At 46.5% G+C, this 11,396-nt stretch overlaps 1 protein-coding gene across 1 annotated transcript in view; it reads right to left on the minus strand.

Annotated features, from left to right (window-relative positions):
• Positions 1–7,255, minus strand: part of ZNF704 (zinc finger protein 704) — an 85,310-nt gene extending 78,055 nt beyond the window's left edge. The window contains 1 exon segment of the mRNA XM_066332692.1: positions 7,042–7,255. The gene's annotated coding sequence lies outside the window, so the exon portion shown is untranslated.
• Between the last annotated feature and the right edge of the window lie 4,141 nt (positions 7,256–11,396).

Genomic DNA, 11,396 nt, shown 5'->3' on the forward strand with positions numbered 1-11,396 from the left:
TTAACCTACTGTCCTTCTGTAGTCTTTGGGCTGGCCTTAAGCTGCAGTATTAGTCAAGCTCCTCACTATTTTTAGAAATAAGCAATTCAATAAATCACTTGAAAGTATTATAAAGCCAATGGGGACTCATTCTGAAGGAACTGGGAGAAAAAGGAAAAAAAAAAAAAAAAAAAAGCATTATTGCTCAATCCACAGCAGTATTTACAGAGCAGACAGCAGCAAGGACCAGCATGCTCCTGGCTGGTCAAGCAGCCAAGCTCTCATCTTTGAGGCACCAATTTATCCCACAGTCTAGGAAGAGCTCTCTGGTGCTCTTTTAACACTGGAATTTCAAATCTAGCAGCTGGAAAAACAGAGTAGGACTTGAGGGTTCAAAGCTGATTTACAGGATTCTTAGAACTCTATGTAACCTTGGGTCTGAAGAAAGCTTGGAAGAGCACAGGATCAACAAAGGCACAGATGGTCTATGCATCTGCACTTGTCATAGGACACATTACAAATGTTAATTACCAGCCCACGAAAAGCACTTTCTCAATACTTTGTTTTCAGATGAAAAAAAATGTCACTTCTATCTCCAAGGAATACCCAAGGAACTACAGGCTGGCTGGTCAGCCTTACCTTGATCCCTGGGAAGGGATCACAAGACAGGGAGGAGTGGGTGGGGCGATACACCCGACAGTCATGCTGCCACCCAGACAAACCTTGACAGGCTAGAGAAATGAGCCAACAGGAATCTCAAGAAACCCAACCAGGGGAAATGGAAGTCCTGGACCTAGGGAGGGACAATCCCAGGCACTAGTTTGTGCTGGAGGCCACCCAGTTGGAAAAAATGTAGAAAATGCCCTGGTTTCCCAATGGACACCAAGTTGAACATAAGCCAGCAGGGAGCCCTTGTGGCAAAAAGCTGAACCATGTCCTGGGCTGCATTAGACAAAGCATTGACAGCAGGTGGAGGGAGGTGATCCTGCCCCTCTACTAAGGCACTGGAGAGGCCACACCTGGAATGACAGGTTCAGTTGTGGGATGCCAAATACAGGAAAGACATGGACACATCAAAGGCCATGCAGCAAAAGGCCACCTGAATGATTTCAACATGGAGAAGAGAAGGCTTTGGAGAAACCTCATTACAGCCTTCCAGTACCTCAACGTGACTTACACAAAGGAGGGAGAGGGACTTTTTATATGGGTAGATAGTGACAGGACAAAGAGCGATGTTTTTTAAATGAAAAGACAGCATGTTCAGAGTAGCTGTTAGGAAGGAATTCTTTACTCAGAGGGTAGTGAAGCATTGGAACAGGTGCCCAGAGAAGGCCAGGCTGGGTGGAGCTCTGAGCAACCTGGTCTAGTCAGTGAGTGACATCTCTGCTCATGGCAAGAGGCTTGGAACTAAATGACCTTTAAGGTGCTTTCCATTCCAAACTGTTCTATGATTCTGTGATTAAGTGATAGGATTGTCTCTCCTATGAGGAGAGCTGGGACTTTTCAGCCAGGAGAAGAGAGGACTTAGGGGAATCTTCAAAATGTCTAGAAACACCCAAATGGAGGGAACACAGAGCCAGGCTCTTCTCAGTGGTGCCCAGTCCCAGGACCAGAGGCGATGGTCACGCACTGAAATACAGGAGGTTCCCTCTGAACATCAGGAAACACTTCTTCATTGTGAGGGTGACCCAGCACTCGAACAGGTTGCCCAAACAGGCTGTGGAGTCTCCCTCCTTGAAGATACTCAAAACCCATCTGGACATGGTCCTGGGCATCATCTCTACATGACACTACTGGAGCTGGGGGGGTGGAACAGGTGATTTGCCAGGGTCCCTCCCAAACTCAAACATTTTGTGACAGAGACTGAGCAGCACATCCCTGTCCACTGGCATGTACTCAATACCTGAAGGCTGTCAACTGATCACTCTCAATTGACCTCATTCTAGACCAAAAAGAATATAACAAAAAAAAAGATCAAAACTGTTGGTGGCCTCACTTTAATGTACTCACAGTTTTCTAATACAATTCCTTTTAGAGGCTAAGTGATTTCATCTTGTCTGTATCCATCCAAACAACGATGACAACAAAATTACATAAAAAAATCCTCAGCAATAGTCTCATTCATTTTTTATTAGGGGAAAGTAGAGGAAAAATATTATCTTACTTTCTCACCACCCTCAGCTCTGTGTCCAGTAATCCATATTGTGTATAAACATCTAAAATTTTTCAAAAGGAAGAAAAAAAAAATCCCACGTCAAGCCACAAATTTTCCACACCAACTTCACTGATAGGTTTTTACTCAAGCACAACAAGAAACTGAACAAAGTTTGAAATTTAAAAATTAATTAACTTTATCTACTCACAGAAATATGGCTAAGCTGCTGGTGTTTATCTGCCTCTCTCGTCTCACCCTTTAGTTGTTCCTCACAGTCCATCAGTGTCCATTCATATCTCATGTTACTCTTTGCAGAAGTGGGCAGACTAGGATCACGCCTGTTCTGAGTTTGTACACAGCCTAGCCTAATAGGCTCCAAGTTCAGGACATGGGTTCTGAACTAGCAGTATTTACAAAAATGACATTATCATTATTAGTCTGAAAGAAAACATTTCATTTCCTCTTAAGTTCCTAATGTGTCTTGCAAGGTCTCTCCTCCACTAAGCAAATCTAGTATTTGAAGCTTGTATTTTGCAAACCGCCTCTTAAAATACATTTGCACACACACGTATGAAAGATAAATTAAATAACACTTTGCTAATCAAGCAGGAAAACCCACTTTTTTCCCCCAATGAGTATATAGTCCATTTAAACAGCAAAGCTGAAAGTCTGATTTGAAGAACAGCAATTAATTCACACCTTTAGAAAGAAGCAGTAAAAGAGAAGAGAGTGAATTCAAAGCAGCTGAACAACACATAACTAAAAGGCAACTTCTACACAAGTTCTAAAGATTCTTCTGCATCCCATATATCACACAGATGTCTTTATCTTTAAAAAACAAACAAAAAAAAGGGTGAAAAAATTAACCCAAAACATAACACACCACAAAAACTGTGTCCAAAAGCATAACTTTCCATGCACTCCTACTAATGTCTGCCATCTCGACTCTGACGGCTCTGGGGCAGACTTGTACACGCTCCTGACTTTCCGCCCGTTGTAAATTTCACTTCCCAAGGTGGGTAAAAAGGAGCACAACGTTTAAGTGTAAGCATGAAGTTAAAGTCTTGCTTACACTGCTTGGGCTTTTGTATTCCTCCATCATCACTGCACAACTCTCTGGGCCTTTAGTTTTCAGACTCTTCATCCTTTTGGGAGCTATGTATTTGCAGGATCAAATCCACTTCTGGGAAATTCATCATTTTGAAGTATGAAGAGGTGCTCACTAACAAGCCAGTATCTGGAACACGTAGTTCCATGGGTGAGGAACAGGTGCAGTACCCATGGTCAACTGGATTAGGAATGTCCTGTGTCCATACTCCTAGCCTGGGGACAGAAATTGGGCTGGATATAAACTGGCAACTCAAGAGATCTGAACAGAAGAAAGTACTAATCCCTTTACTATTTGTAACAGTAGAGAAAACGTTGCAACACGCTGGCATGTTATCACAAGCCCATGTTCACTACTAGCCCACACTCACAATCATAGATAGCACTCTAATGGTTTACAAACAAATTGGCATAATTCTGCTACTTACAGTGGGGTTTTCTTCTAAGTATCTGATAAAAGTCAGCATTGGAGACTGCTGATGGACTCTGCTTCAGAATTCCTTTCCCTACCATCAAACTCAGCAGTTTCCACAGACTGCATTAACCCCAGCATGGTACTAACATGGCTGTTTGTGATATCTGCACTAGGCTGCATACAAAAGATGAATTAAACAGGACTGCAAATTAACCCACGCTTCAAGACAAAGTACTAGCAATTACACTATTTATACTTTTTCATCTCATTTCAAATGGCTGAAAATCCAAATGCAGCCAAAGCAAATACAGGCTGCACAAAAAGAGTTTCACATGCAAAATGAGTGCATAATCAGCACCTTGGTGTAATTCGTTTCCATACAGAGATTAATGAACTAGTTCTGACAAAGTAAGAAAACACAGCACTTCTCAACAAGGCTTTACAGGCTCTCCAAGACTCTCTGGCTACTCTGCCATTACCCACCAGCCACACACAGCACACTCCTGCCTCTTCCAGCATGGCAGCATAGCAGGGGAGAAAAAGCAACAAAAACATTCTCCAGTGTTCTCCTCCGGGACAGCTACACAGCTACAGCAACCAAAAACATGACTTTTGTATCTTCCCCGTGACCACCAGTCTCTCTTTTTTGTCATATATGTTCTCTCCTTCCACGACTTCAGAAACTGGAGAAGTAATATTTATCTTTATAAAGTACTTCTTCCTCTCTATCCCCATGCTCAAGAGCGAGGGTAAAAACCAGACTACCAAAGGCACAGCCACACAGTGGACTTCTTTCTGGAGCAGAAAATATAGCTGTAAGACCTAACAGTGCTGGTACTTTGCTGATTTTGACTAGTGGGCCAAATTCTCAGGCACCTTTTAACAATATTAATTCCATCTGACCCTATGATCAGATGGCATTATGGCTTTCACCCATGTATCACAGGCAGTCCACAAAAGTGACTTTGTCACAAGCCCTTGAAACCTCTAGCTTTAAAATGCCATTCCACCCAAGGGCACAGACACCAAGTGTACATGTGAATACACACCAGAACACCATGTAATGCTTCTTAATTGCATTATCCAGATAGCATATACTGCAATACCCAGATCACTTTGCTTTCAAGTTGAAATAAATTCTGAAGCTCATTAGGATTTCTCTTATTATGAAGAGCATTGGTCAGTGCAACAATTTGTGCCATCTCTCAGGAGCAGACACCCCTTCAAATCTACTTTGCTCCCAGTCCCCAATTCAGAAGCCCAAGTCTGGGAGTCCAGTGCTGCTGACTCCATGCCACTTCTGCATTTGGAAGGAATTCCAGCTGACAAATCACAACCTGATCGTGCCAGTCTCCCAGTGCTTTGCAATTGGACCCTAGTATTCATTTTATGCCTGCTTCTCTCATCAACAGAAACACAAACTGCTTGGAAAACCCACCTCCTGACACACTCAGGGCCACATAGCCAGAGCTACTTTTGGGAAGCATCTTTGCAGTTCAGTCACTTCAGGCTTAAAAGCACTCAGAAACACAATGCCAAAGGCAGAGAAGTTTAATCTGTTGCTTTAAAACTACTTGGAAGAACCCTCCCATTGAGCTTTGAGAACTCCCACACTAACGATCTCTAAAGAAATAGACAGAGATCAAAGGTAATTTATTTCCAATGTTAAATTTTAAGCCCTCCTAGTTTATAATACTCAAAAGTATAAACAGGGAAAGCAGAAACCGAGCAGGTGATGACAGTTAGAAACATTCCTCCAACGAGGGTAAATACGTGCACCTGGTTATCAATGGTGACTTGACAGTTTATTGCGTACACTAAAAGTAGACTAACGGGCATTACTCCACTCATGTCAACTGTGAGAGTAGTTTTACTATTCAAGGAAGTATACATGCAAGCACAATGTTTTTGTATGTACACATACTACTAAGTGTGAGGCAGAAACACCAGCAACCTCTAACAGTCCTACTACCTAAAATCATGTCGAGGGTTGATAAAGAGGACAGTACACCCCACACCATATGCAGATTATACCTATGTAAGTATACCAGGTATATTTCAGTTATATGAAGTATACCAGGTATATTTCAGTTATATTTCAGTTGATCGTGCTCCACTTAGGAATTTCACTCTTTTTTCCTGTAAGGTACACATAGGAAGTTCCTCTACCACTTAAGGCATTCATTATTAAGGGGAGAGGCATGGGACCAGAAGCCCATTCTGGTGCTCTTCATCCTAAGGCTAGCACTCAAGCCTCAAGCGTTGGTTCTGTAGCAACAAAGTTGTTTCAGTCTGTCAGGCCTCAGTACCATGGACCGTCTGACCCAGACACTGTAACCACAACTATGGCATTTGACAGACTCGGTGAAGAGCTACAGTCCGACAACCCAACTGTGTCAGACTGATTCTCTCAGTGCTATAGCAAAACCGCTCTGGAGTAATATGGGGATAACTTGCATTTCTGCTGCTATTTTCCTTTGTGTGTTCTTTGGTTTGGATTTGTTTCCTTCTTTTTCCCCATCTGTAGATACAGGAAAGACCCCAGTGGTAATACAGCACTCCTGATTATCCAACAATGAACTCTTTTTAAGTAAGAATTATTACCTAGATTGGAAAAAAAAAAAATTAATTCAAATGGGCGCCCTTTAAACTTTCATACACATTTATTTCCCAAAACCAGTGCACCTCTATCACACAAATCCGCTATAGTACTATACATAGACTTAATCCTACTATCCCGGTTATCCCAAGAGAAAAATAATTACAGAAAACTCTTCATAATAAATCATTAAGCCTAAATCTGCGGGATCCCAGCCAGTGGGTGTGCTCATCAGGTTGCTCCAAACCGCACCGATTTCAGCGCACTGCCCGCGCACGCTTCGCTGGGATTTGAATCGGGCCTCTGCACAGAAGGGCTGCATTCCTAAACTTTCCACAGGTCTCCCACCCAGGCCTGCTGCCCACGGCCACCCGCGCTCCAGGACCGGCCCGGCCCCGGCGGCTGGCACGGCCCGCAGGCACAGCTCTGCGAACAGCTCTGCGCACACGGCCGGGCTGAACATCCAAGCCCCGCCAGCCGCGCGCTTCACCCGGCCAAGTCTCCACTCCCAACGCTCAAACTCCTCCAGACCCCGCTGGCTCCCCACACCCCCGCCCGCTTTTAGCCAGCCGCCGCCGCCCGCTTCGCCTGGGACTTGCTGAGGGCCGGCCGGCCCGCCCGCCGTCGGAGTCCCCCGCAGCCTCCCGGCGCCAGCCCGCTCCCGGCCCCGCCGCGAGCCCCAGGCCGCCCCCGGCGCTCGCCGGCCCTGCCCGGGACAGCGGCCGGCCCGGCCCCGCGCCCCCGGGCCCCTCAAGCGCCCCCGCCCCGCGCCCTCCCGGGACGCACCTTAAGGCTCCCCCGGAGGGGGCCCTTGCCGTGGCCGGTCAGCGCCGGGGGGGCGCTCCCAGGCCGCCCTCGTCTCCTCCTCTTCCTCCTCCACCTCAACCACCACGTCCTCGTCTTCGTCCTCCTCCTCCAGCGCCGCAGCGGAGCCCTCCCGCCGGGGCGGCCTCCAGGCGCTCTCGGGCTTGGGGGGCCGGACCGCGTCCACCTGCGGCGCCGCGGCACTCAGCCGCCGGCTGCCCATGCTGGAGCGCTTGGCCAAGCGCCGAGCCTGCATGGTGCCTCCGCCCGGCCGGCCCGGCCCGGCCGCCTCCCGCCGCGCTCAGCCCCGGCCGCGGGCAGCGGGCCCGCCGAGGTGCCCAAGGGGCGGCGGCGGCGCTCACCGGGGGGCGGCGGTGGGTGTGTGTGCGGCGGGCGCGCCGCGGCCATGGGGGCCCGCGACCGCGGCCAGGCGGGCCCGGAGCCGGCGCGGCCGCCCCGCACTCGCGCCCGCTCCCGGCGCCCTCCTCCTCCGCCGGCTGCCGCCGGCCCGGCCCGGCTGTGGGCGCAGCGCGCGGCCCCCTCCCGCTCGCCCTTCCTCGCCGCCGCCGGTCCCGCCGCGCCAAAACCGGGACTGGATTCCCGCCGGCCGCGGCTTCGCCAGGCGCGGGGCGGGGCCGCGCTGCCTCCGCCCGGAGCCGCGGCGGATCTCGCTGCCGGGCAGGCCGCCCCCGCCGCACCCGCCTCGCCCGGGTGCGCCGTGCCGGGGAGCGGCGTGCCGGGCCGCGCCTGCCCGCCCGGGCTGTGTTCGCACGGCAGCAGGGCCGGCAGTGCCCGCCGGGACATTGCGGCGCTGCGGCGTGTCCGGAGAAGGGCAACAAAGCTGGAGAAGGGTCTGGAGCACAAGTCCTGTGAGGAGCGGCTGAGGGAGCCGGAGTTGTTTAGCCTGGAGAAAAGGAGGCTCAGGGGGATCTCAGTGTTCTCTACAGGTCCCTGAAAGGAGGTTGTAGCCAGGTAGAGGGTGGCTTTTTCTCTCAGATAAGCATGCAGTGACAGGACGAGAAGGTAAAGTCTTAAGCCAACGTTTGGGTTGGACATCAGGAGGAATTCCTTCCTAGAAAGGGTGTTTAGACATGGGACTGAGCTGCCCAGGAGGGCGGAGGGAGTCGCCGTCCCTGGAGGTGCTTAAGGAGAACTGGAGATGGCACTCGGTACTCCAGTTTAATTGACACGGTGGTATTCAGTCCTACGTCACATTCGATGATCTCAGAGGTCTTTTCCAACCTAATTGATTCTGTGACAACCTCCTCCTGCAGGACAGGCTGCCAGATTTCTCAGGAAAATAAAGTTATTTCACTTCTCCCTCTAAAAAAGATAAATTGAGGAAAAATTGAACTTTTGGAGGAAAAAAAAACCCCGAAATGAAGAAAGTGTTTTGGGTTTTTTTTCAAGATCAATAATTGAAGCAGTGGTATCTATACCCTGTTGAGAAGAAAATTATCGTGAACAGTTAGGGAAATAATCTCTGGTTTAAATTCTGTGCTTTGAGCTTTAAAGCACCTTTCTGAAAAGCTTTTAAAAAAAAAACCAACTAAAATAGTTTTAAACAGTTTGAGGTTACTGTGGCCAGCATTTAAATTTGCTACAGGCTTCTACGCCCTTCAATAATGCCTCCTGAGACTGAATTATACGTAAGATTGTCACATGCTTTTCCTAAACTCTTCCTCCATAAGTCTTAGGTCTCCATTTACATGCTAATTTTAAGCCATATGTATATTCTTTTCCATTTACAAGTGGATTACAGTCATTCTCTTCTCAGTGTTCAATACTTTTCTTCCTGCACATTCTGTTCTAGAGACCTGCCAACAGGCCAAATGTACACATATTGTCAGCATGGGGCCAAGCTTCACCCTAGGTTAATTCATCTCTTTCAAAAGTAATGATATTTTTTATTCTGGAATATAGCATACAGCATTTTTTAGGCAAGAAATTATACATAATACAGTACCCATTTTTAAATAAATACTGAAGTTACTTTTCATGTCAAACTATGTAAGTTGTTTGAATTCTCTCAACCCAACCCCCAAACCAGTTGTTTTCATTCATTATTTCAAGGTTTCCAGAGATCTGGGTCAAGATCCACAACAAAATTGCTGGTATATCAGGGCTTCCAGTAGTATTTCCCCCACCCCTCCAAAAGTGTCTTTTCCAGATCTTTTGCCAGTGCTTTGACCAGCTGCACTGCATCGTCAGCTCAGCCCATCTCAGCAGAACAGCAGCCAAAACTCCTGGTACATGCTGCCACAAGATGTTCTTTTTTCCTGCCACTACATGTGTACTGAGCTTCTTGACACCTGGCTAAGCAGATCAGTCATATTTTTTGAAGTTGATTTTGCATAAAGGAGAGATCTGTGGAAGAAAGAAAAAAAAAAGATAAATGCTTTTTTTCGTTTTATTCCTATGTTGCATGTTCAGATTTAGAGTTTATATTTGACATAATCGAGTTATGCTTAGGTTTTACCTTAAACATTAATTTCAACGTGAAATTCAGTGATAGTCATAGTTCCTGATACCTTAAAGGCATGTAAATACAATCATTCCAATACCTCCTAGTCTTCAGGTTATTTGAAATGTTTTATATATTTGAATACTACCTGAATCTAATTGTGATCTTCTCTAGTGGCCTGTGTTCACAGGTATCTGAATTATAATTGTGTTATAAGGGTCCCATTCCTATCTGCCACATACTGGGATATAGACTGAGAGACTTCTTTAACTTTTTCAAAGTCCTGTATATTTTAATTGCAGGAGAATAAGAAACAAATTTAGAAACGGTATGCAGCAAGTGTGTTATTACTGAATAGGGTTATATGTGCTAGCAAGAGGACCACAAATAACAGAACGGAAACCAAAGGATCTCTTGCAGAAAACAGTGGTGATCAAGGATAGCTGGGCTTGTACAGGCACATCTATTAACTCCCATGACAGCTCACACTTCAGCCTCTCTTTGAACTCCCTATTCAGCCTTTTTGCCAGGTTTGTTCTGGGACCTGCTGAAAGGTACAGCTAACTTGACACCTCTTGCCCCGAGGTTTGGTGGGTGAACATAAAAGCAGAGATAGTTAATCAATTACCAGGCTTTTAGCTGTCAGTTCAACAATTGTTTCAAGAATTACTTGGCTAGGTTCTCAGCTTTGGGAGCATGGTGGCAGCAGGCAGAGAGGCTCAGGCAGGTTCTCAGGAAGACACAAAACATCCCGGGCCTGCCTGCCTGCAGGAGGATGCTCCATTCCCCCAGAATACTGCCTCTTCTCCACAGGACTCCACCAGTTCATGGCCCATCAGTTCTTGAAGCAGAGCAGGACAGCATGTGAGCCCTACAAGAGTTGGTCAGGGTGACAGAGGAAAAGTGTAACCAAATTCTGGTGGAGGGAGCAGTGCCAAAATAGTTTTGGGGTCCAGAGGGAATGACAATCCAGAGTTTTATAGGCTGATGGCCAGGGCAGTCCCAGGAAGGGGTTTAGAGAAGACCGACTTCCCATTAGTAATCTGAGCTGCTAACGTTTTTTACTCCCGTTGGGTTATCAAATGCAATGAGAAGCCAGCGTTGACAACTCTACAACAGATTGGTTAAAGATTTCTAGCACTTCTCAGGCAAGCCAGATTGGAGCTGTGGTAGGAATAACTTCTCTCACAATATTTAATACAAACAAAAGATAGAAATGACTGTTTGCTCCATTTCTTCCAGTCTGTCTGACTTGCAGTATGAATGGAGTCGAAGCTGAACCCTTGCTGTCCTTCCAGTGCTTCCCAGGGGAGCTTAATTAAAGTCAGGCAGTCCTAGATAGAGTCTTCTATATCTTTACATTCACAAACAGTTAAGAGTCAAACACAGGCCATAATCCACTATCACACATCAACATTTTTTGCTCGAGACTCAGTCTTAGCACTCTTGGGTGATCTGCTGAACAATTCTGGCCCATAGCCATGGCCTGACATCAAGTAAATTCTTGTGATATATGGGGTAATATGGTATCGCTTAGCTCAACAGAGATATCTCATGATTGTACCACAGCATAATATGCTTGTAACATAAGTACAAGCTCTGGCTGGAATAGGAGCTGTTTACATGTCAATGATTTCCAAGCATATTAAAAGTTAATGTGCACATCCACACTCCCTTTGTGTACACAGCTCTCCAACACAGCAGAAATGTTGCAGATGTTTCTTTGCCTCTAACCTTAACAATCAGTTCATACTTCCAAAAACGAAATTTCTCTCTCTCTAAAGACATATGAGACAATTCGAATAAGTACACATAAGCATATATATCTCCCTCTAGAAATTCTTCTAGAGCAATCTGTGAAGGTGAATTACAC

The sequence above is a fragment of the Sylvia atricapilla genome, chromosome 1 (assembly GCF_009819655.1).
Source record: "Sylvia atricapilla isolate bSylAtr1 chromosome 1, bSylAtr1.pri, whole genome shotgun sequence".
Classification (NCBI taxonomy): Eukaryota; Metazoa; Chordata; class Aves; order Passeriformes; family Sylviidae; genus Sylvia; species Sylvia atricapilla.